Genomic DNA, 9,260 nt, shown 5'->3' on the forward strand with positions numbered 1-9,260 from the left:
GCGCAATCTTGGCTCACTGCAAGCTCCACCTCCCGGGTTCACGCCATTCTCCTGCCTCAGCCTCCCGAGTAGCTGGGACTACAGGGGCCCACCACGACTCCTGGCTAATTTTTTGAATTTTTAGTAGCGATGGGGTTTCACCGTGTTAGCCAGGATGGTCTCAAACTCCTGACCTCGTGATCCGCCCGCCTTGGCCTCCCAAAGTGCTGGGATTACAGGCGTGAGCCACCGCGCCTGGTTGCATGTGTGCTATTTTTGATAGGATGTGCAGAGAAGGCCTCTCTGAAGAGGTGACATCTGAGCAATATTGGAATGAAGGGAAGGAGTGGGCCTGGAAACCTGTGCCAGGAGTTTCCCAGTCCTAAGGGACAGCACCTTGGGAAGCCTGCGGTTGGAGGTCCAGCTCCCAGGGACAAGCTCGAGGCTGGGGTGAGGACTCAAGGCTGCAGGGGCTCAGCACTGTGGCCACGTCTATCTGGGTAACCTACTCACACACACTAAGGAGTCTCTCTCTGTCTGGGCCCAGAGCTCTGCCCCCATGGTGGTGACCTCTATCCCTACACAGGTGGCCTATTGCTTGCGTGTGCATGCGTGTGTGTGTGTGTGTGTGTGTGTGTGTGTGTGTAGGGGGAGCCAGGGAACTGCAAAAAGCTGACCATGGTGGATTGCATATTTGTTTTTAATTAGGGTGATGGCCAGCAGCTGTCACTGGTTTCTTTTTATTTATTTACTTTGTCCCTGCGTTCTGATTAAAATTTCTGGTGCTATTTGCTGATGCCAGAGGCAGTCTTGGGTTCTGAAAACACAGCGGGGCCCAGCTGCTCTCCTTGGGCTGGCCCCTCATTTAGGACCAGCTCACCCATGTAAAGGAAACAGCAGGTGTCGGGGCAGTGCCCTCTATGTGATACTGCTCCAAGCTCTGTGTGCCAGCCTAGGGCCCTCATTAAGACTAGGATTCAGGGAAAAAAAAGGTACCTCCATCTCCAAGTCAAGCCAGTTGCTTGACTAAACTGATTGATATTTCCCCTCATTAAATTGATGCTCATTCATCATTTCAATGCAACAAATATTTCTTGGGACCCAGCACTGCAGAGGGTACAAGCCCAGCTGATAGTCACGGGGAAGGTGTGTTGGCTAATGGCTGTTCTCATAGGCAGGAACCCATGCCCCAATTACTGCATATTTTAAATTATCACACTGCTAGAAATAAAAGATGAATAAAAGAACATCTCCATCCTCAAGGAGCAGGCACCTTGTAAAAATATCTGCGAAACTGTCCAACATAAAGTTGGACAGATTAAGTCGCAGCTTTGACAATTGGATAAACCGAGCACCAAGACATAAAGTGTCTCCAAAAAATCAGCTTTTCTCAACACTTACCTCCCTGCCTAAACCCACATGCCGCCTACCTCCTGTGTATCTACCGACCCAGGGAAATTCACTGCCAAAATCTGTGCTGCTTTTTTTTTTCCTTTTCCTTTTCCCCAAGGTTTGCATTCTGAGCCACTGGAGCTGGGGCTGGCTTGCCAACCATGCCCTCCAAGGACCCCATTCCGGCCTCCAGTTCAGGGCCTCCTTGGGGTTATCATTCTCCAGATTCCCCATTGACACGCCCCTCCCCACCTCCCTGCGAAACTTCTGGCTACAACATTTGGCTGCTGTGTCTCTCTTTGCAACTTCCAGCCTACTCCTCCCTCCTCTGAATGTCCCCATTCCTCCCCCTGCCTGTCCCAACTCTAATTCTGCCTCAGAGTCTCCTTGAAAGCCGCTTGGTCTCTGGGGACTCTCACAGCCACCAAGGCCATCGTTTTCTAGGTACGACCCCATGCTTCTTAGGCCCTGGTCTCCTGTGGGCTCTCTGCGACCTCCTGGTCCCCTCTTCCTCATTCAGGCTCAGCTCCCCCTTTTCAGCTCTGGTGATATAAGGTGGCCTTGTCCCCTCCCAGCTGGCTGGGTCGAGGGAAGAGCACAGGCAGAGGAACAGGTCACAGGGTTTTGGAAAGTCTCCCCGTGCCAGTGTTGGGTGAGATGCCCCTGTGACCCATCTAAAGGCCTGGCAGGAGGGGCAGCTGGCTGGGGAGTAAACCCTGCAGGGCTCAGATCAGCCTGGGGTGGAAGGTGGGTGCACAGTGACCAAAAACCCAGCTTGGATTCGTTCCGAGGCATCCATGGGGAGTATGGTGGAGTGGAGCAGGTGGGGCACAGGTCCCCTGACCTCATCCAGCCCCTGTTTCCTTTGCTTCCCCTGGATCTGGGGCCTCCTCCAGCTGCGGTTTGTAAATGTCAGGCCTCAGGACAGATCGGGCTGGGCGGTGGTCTCCCTCTTTCTCTGTCCATTTTCTCAATTTGGGCCCGGGAGCAGACAGGGCAGGGCTGGACTGTCCCCTCAGCATGGGGGCTTCACGGAAAGCCTGTTTGGTGGAGGGTGTGAACCAGGAGGGTGGTCCCAAACTTCCCCTTCAGCCTTTCTCCTTGAAATGGACAGTGACTCACATGGAACAATGACGTGATCACAGGAACATGCCCGGGGCTGACAGCCAGACCTGCAGGTCTTGGGGTGTGGGTGGGGTGCCCTGGAACAGGCAGGAGAGACCAGCAAAGTTGACTCTGATGGCTGAGACCTACGGTGTGCTGCAGAGTGGAACTCTGGTTCCTAAGGCCTGAATGAGGGCAGTGGGTACAAAAGAAACAGAGACGTTGTGGGGAAAGATGAAGGGTCTGGAACGATAGGGATGGGTGGAAGAGCTCACAGGCACCACGGAGATGCCATCACTGTGTCCTGCAGCCACTCTTCCTGAAGGATGTGGGGATGGGGAGGGCGGGCAGAGGAGGGAACAGAGTCGAGGCTCTGAGTCTACCTGCTCATGGCAAGAGGAGGAAACTAAAGCCCATCTGGCAAGGTGAGGGCTCGGCTCCAGGTCCCCCAGCCACAGAGGGGCTGGCTGCCCCTGCCTTAAGCTCCTGGGAGCATAGCTCTTTCCTCAAACTTTTGGCTGCTGCCTGGGATCTGAAGAACTTGTCCCAGGAAAGCCGAGTGGGTGGGGTTTCCCCGGTGGGGTCGGGGTGATTTGTGCGACACACGAAGGTAGGGACACAGAGGTCGAACAGGGGCCAGCAATTGGGATGCCTGGCAGATCCAGATCTACCGGCTGCACCTCGCATGGTCTCATTCCTCTCTTCCTTCACCTGTGTGCCCGTGGGGCATGTCCTGTGTTGCCTTCTCCTCTTGTCTCCTGTCTCCTTTGCCTCCTCTTCTCTCTCCTCCTCTGTTGAGCACTAATGCTGGCAAGGAGCCCGCCCTATCCCTCCCGATCCATTTTGGTTCCCAGTCAGTTTTGTTCTGCAGTCACCAGCATGGACTGCGGGAGCACCGTGAGGAGTGAGGGACCCGGAGATGAGGCTTCCACCCGGCAGATGCTGGTATCTATGAGGAGAGACACCCATCCAACAGATGTTCATGTGACAGTTGGCACATGCCAGACTCTGGGCTAAGCACGGCCTGCCCCCGGCTCACTCTGTAGTGGGGAGACGGACACATGTACAATTAAATCAGGTATTAAAGAGAAGAGGGTGAGTGCTCCAGGGGTGATGTTCCTTTGCAGGAACAGCTCAGCTCTCTTCCTTCCCTCTTCCCTCCCTCCCCTTCATCCTCCCTTTCTCCTCTTCTCCCTCCCTCCCTCTCTCCTTTCTTTCCTTCCTTCCCTCATTCTTTCCAGAGTCTCAGATATGTCCGTTGAGCTCTGAACCTTAATTGACAGCTTCTTGCCAGACACTTCCACCTGGATGTCCCACAGACATCCCCAGGCAGCACGGTCCGTCCTGAACCCACTGTTTTCTTTTCCATACCTGTTTCTCAGGATTTCCCATTGCAGGTGAAAGCCCCACTCTGCGGCTCCAGGATAAATCTCGGGGGTTGTGTTCATCTCCTCTGTCTTCCTCATGTGCACACAGCCTGTAACAGAAGGGTGCAGACCCACCTCCAAGACTCTCATCTGCCCATCCCCTCTGCCTGTCCCCACGGCCATGATTACCTTGGGCTTTTATAATCTCTCTCCTGGACCACTACGGGGGTCTCCTGCCCTGTGCCCCCACAGTCTACTCCTTTAATGCTCAGCCCTGCTAAGAACATTTATAAAACACAAATCATATTCTGTTTACTTATCTGGCCAGGCACAGGGCTCACGCCTGTAATCCCAGCACTTTGGGAGGCTGAGGCAGGCAGATACTTGAGGTCAGGAGTTTAAGACCAGTCTGGCCAACATGGTGAAGCGTCTCTACTAAAAATATAAAAATTAGCCAGATGTGATGGTGCACAGTTATAATCCCAGCTACTTGGGAGGCTGAGGCAGGAGAATCGCTTGGACCTGGGAGGCAGAGGTTGCAGTGAGCTGAGATCACGCCATTGCACTCCAGCCTGGGTGACGGAGCGAGATTCTGTTTAAAAAAAAAAAAAAAAAAAAAAAAAACGGACCCCTAAGCCCTGGGGAGAAGCGTACCTTTCCTGGAGGTCTTGTGGAGGTACAGAAGAGAGGGTCACACCACACATCAATCACCCAGCAATACTCAACATCAGACTCCCCTGCCCAGTAGACGTTGCTCCCCTCTCCGGCATCCCTGTTCATTGGCACTGGGCTGCCAGGCCTCCTCTTCCTTTCCTGCTCTTTTTTCAGACTTAAAAACCCCTCTGCTCTCCCATATGCAATGTGGCCATTCCCAGATCTTCCTCCCAGGCCTCCTCGGAATTTCCCTCAGCTTGTGGATTGCAGTTTTCACTCAGCAGACACAACCACAGCAGAACTCAGCAAACAGCTGCACTGTGATGGCCTGCAGGTTCTTACACCTGCCCGGGGAATCCCCTTCACTTCATCCCATCACACCTAAAGAAAAGGAGAGCTGCAGGAGGTCTGACGGTGGGTGTATAGGGCCCAGCTGGGCAGCTTGCGCAAGCTCCTGCCCATGCTGGCCTTTGTTCCTGGGGCATTTCCAAAGCTCAGGGCTTGGGCCTTTGTCCATTCTCAGGATCCGGTAAACGATGCCTGACCACCCAAAACCCAGCAATCTTTCCTGCCTCCAAACAAAGAGGCCTTTTGATTTTTCTTACTCTCTTGGCCCTTACATGCCAAAATGTCTTGGGTAATAAAAAGAAGATTATCAGGAAACACTCACAGAGCACTTACTATGTTCCAGGTACTATTTTAAACATTATAGTTATTAACTCATTGAATCCCAGAAGTTGAGAGGCACTGTGTGTGTGTGTGTGTGTGTATGTGAGTGTATATGTGTGTGTATGTGTGTGAGTGTGTGTGAGTGTTAGTGTGTGTGCATGAGTGTGTGTGTGTGTGAATGTGTGTGTGTGAGTGTGTACATGGGAGTGTGTGAGTGTGTGTGTGTGGGTGGGTGAGTGTGTGTGTGCGAGTGAGTGTGTGTATGAGTTGGATTTCCTTTTCATGCTTTCCTGGATTTGCTACCATGAACAACTACGACTTTTACACTCTCAATAGGGGAATTAACTGCTAAGGAGGTTAAGGTGGGAGGATCACTTGAACCCAGGAAGTCGAGGCTGCAGTGAGCCACTGCACTCTAGCCTGGGTGATGGAGCAAGACCATGTCTTAAAAAAAAAAAAGAGACAGAGAGTTAGAAATTGAAACAGATGTTTACTGAGCATTTGTTGAGTAGTGCCTGTTGCGGTGAGTTTTAAAGGGTGAGCACAGAAGCCCAGAGCTGGGCTGGCATCCAGTGGATATGTAGCAGTGTGGCTGGCATAGGTCCTGACGGTCAGGGACCTGTTCTGACTGATCATGCCCATTGATAAGCATTTTGATATCTTTCCTGGCTGGAAGTCATGGTCTCTGCTTTGGAAGGGAGAAAGATTCTACCCTGTGGCCAACTCCATTCCCCCAGCCAGCAGCCCCAGTCCAGTGAGGGACTCACTACCTTCCCCCAGCCAGCAGCCCCAGTCCAGTGAGGGACTCACTATGTTGATCTCTGTTTTTTGTTTGTTTGTTTGTTTTTTGTTTTTTGAGACAGAGTCTTACTGTGTCACCCAGGCTGGAGTGCAGCGGTGCAATCTCGGCTCACTGCAACCTCTGCCTCCTGGATTCAAGTGATTCTCCTGCCTCAGCCTCCCGAGTAGCTGGGACTACAGGTGCCCGCCACTACACGCGGCTGATTTTTTGTATTTTTAGTAGAGACAGGGTTTCACTGTGTTAGCCAGGATGGTCTCAATCTCCTGACCTTGTGATCTGCCCACCAGCCTTGGCCTCCCAAAGTACTGGGATTACAGGTGTGAGCCATGGTGCCCGGCCGATCTCTGTGCTCTTTAAAGAGGCTGCGTGGGGGAACTCTACCAGCTCCCTCCTGGGTTTCTCCTTTCAAAATGCCAGCCTCCAGAGTTAGGAATTGCAGCTCCAGGTTGGTGTCCACACTCCAAAGCAGAAGACCTCCGCCCTGGCTGCATGTTTAAGAAAATACCAAGGGCTGCACACAGTGGTTCACGCCTGTAATCCCAGCACTTTTGGAGGCTGAGGTGGTAGGATGGGTTGAGGCCAGGAAGTTGAGACCAGCCTGGGCAACACAGCAAGACCCTGTCTCCACAAAGAAAATGAAAAACAAAACAAAAAACCAAAAAACCAAAAACATTAGCTGGGTGTGGTGGGATGCACCTGTGGTCCTAGCTACTCAGGAGGCTGAGGATCACTTGAGCCTGGGAGGTTGAGGCTGCAGTGAGGTATGATTGCATCACTGCACTCCAGCCTGACCACAGAGCAAGACGCTGTCTCCAATCAATCAATCAATCAGTCAATCAATACTAATGCTGGAGTTGCACCCCACACCAGTTAAACTGGAAACTCTGGGATAAGCCCAGGGCAGGGGTATTTTCTAACTTTCCTGAGATGGCTCTACTGTGCAGTCACAGTTGAGAACCACGGAGGCATCCAGGCAGATGGAAAAAGCCCCCTCCAAGGTGGGCCTTGATAAAGGGTCCAGCATGGAAGAGGACACATGATGACTCCGAGGGCTTCTAGTTGATTAGAAAGAGAGCTAGACCCTGTGCACAGAGATGGGTTGACTCAACGCGACTTGGGTACGCACAGAAAGGAGGCAGCTCAGGTAGGGTGGGGTGAATCAGGCCAGTCTTTCTGGAGAAGGTTCTGGAAAAAGTTTTGGGTGGCAAGTCCTCCACCCCAGTGAACGGACTCTTCGGTTCCTTGCTATGGGTTTTCCCAGGGGTTCCTTATCTGATGAGCCATCCCCTTTGTGACTCTGGCTCAGGCTCCCTGCCCAGCCCCTGGGCCTGTGGGGTGTGGCTGGCCACTCTTCAGTCACTGCCCTGGCTCTGCGGGACACCCCGGAGGACGAGACTCCGATAGATAAGACCCGTGCTTGTTAGCACAGCTGTTCTCTGCAACACCCAGCCTTGTTTTCAAACCTGCGGAAACTTGGGTGCGGAAGTGTGGCTACATCCACCCAACTTCAGAGTTGGGCTTGGTTCCAAATAAAAGGAAATTTAGTCATTTTTCCCAGACACAGGGACAAAAATAGAGTTGACAGGAACCTCAAAGGTTCTGCTGGGGTACTGGGGTCACATCTAGAAAAATCAGTTTGCTCTTTGGTTTGGGCTCCCTGTTCAAATGCCCTGGTTAAACTTAAACTCTCAGCATCAACAACTACCCTCAAATCTGCCCCATGGAAGTGCTTGGAGATGGTGCTCTAAAAGATTGTGCTTTTTTTTTTTTTTTTTTTTGAGACAGGATCTTACCCTGTCATGAGCTGGAGTGCAATGGCGTGATCTCAGCTCACTGCAACCTCTGCCTCCTGGGTTCAAGCGATTCTCCTGCCTCAGCCTCCCAATTAGCTGGGATTACAGGTGCACACCACCATGCCCAGCTAATTTTTTGTATCTTTAGTAGAGACGGGGTTTCACCATATTGGCCAGGCTGGTCTTGAACTCCTGACCTCATGATCCACCTGCCTCGGCCTCCCAAAGTGCTGGCATTATAGGCATGAGCCACTGCGCCTGGCCAAATATGATACTTTCTTTTAAGAATGTCATTTTGTTTCTTCTGCCGTCAACAGTCCTAGAGTTTCTGTGTGTTCACTGAGGCTCTTTGAGCAATAAGCTTACTACAAGGTTCTGGGGTCTATAAATTATCTGCATAATCAAAAAATCTGGACTGCGTGATCAAAGAATCTAACTTTTGTATGTTTAATAGAGACTAGACAGGTAAATTATGCTTGGCTAGATTGGCCCCTGGTAGAATCTGTTATCCCTGGATTCAGCTTTGGGTCCCATCTCAGGTGTCCAGGTCCTGTATGAGCTCCTGCTCCAGAGTGCTGCCTCGGGCCCTCCCATGGGGAACTTGTTCTGCCTCAACATTCTGTGCTGAACAGTGCTGATCTCACGTGAGTCCTTGCTTACCTCCTGGAAAGCATTCTCCTTTTTACTGCCCTTTCACCAATTCAGCACTAGCACATTGCACAGCACCAACAGCGGGAAGGGGTCACGTGGGCCCTGGGAAGGCCCTCTAAAGTGCAGAGGACAGGTTTCCCACCATGCGACAGGCAGAGGTCACACTGCCGTTAGCAGCAGAACTGAGCCCGAAATTCAATCTCCCGATTCCCAGGGTCCTCACCCACCTAGTGAGCCGTGTGCCGTAAGGGGACCCCACCCATCAAAGGGTCTCCAAAAGCCAGCGATGACACGAAGCAGGAAATCTGTCATCAGAGCTGAAAAGAATCACACAGCTCCACAGTTCTGTATGTTGGTCAACGGGCCCATACTGTCTGCGGCTTAAATGGGTCAGAGGTGTAGTAGACAATAGAACCATCTTCATTCCTCATGGAAAGTTTCCTGGGGGGTTCTGGACCCATAATTGAGCTGCTGGTAACTGGAAAGGCTAGAGGATCGCTGGATCTAAAACTGCAGCACAGAAGTTCCTAGGGCAAGTGACTTAACCGTTTGGAGCTTTAGTTTCCTCATGTGTAATGTAGGAACAATGAAAGTACCTACTTCTCAGGGTGTTGCGGGGGGTGAGATGATACTTGTGGAAAGTGCCCATGGGGCGCCTGCGCACAGGAAACTTCAGGAGGCTGAGAAAACTGTGTTCTTTCTTTTTTTTTTTTGAGATGGAGTCTCACTCTGTCACCGTGGCTGGAGTGCAATGGCACGATCTAGGCTCACTGCAACCTCCGCCTCCCAGGTTCAAGTGATTCTCCTGACTCAGCATCCTGAATAGCTGGGATTACAGGCATGTGCCAC

Source organism: Colobus angolensis, unplaced genomic scaffold (genome assembly GCF_000951035.1).
Source record: "Colobus angolensis palliatus isolate OR3802 unplaced genomic scaffold, Cang.pa_1.0 Scaffold182, whole genome shotgun sequence".
Lineage (NCBI taxonomy): Eukaryota > Metazoa > Chordata > Mammalia > Primates > Cercopithecidae > Colobus > Colobus angolensis.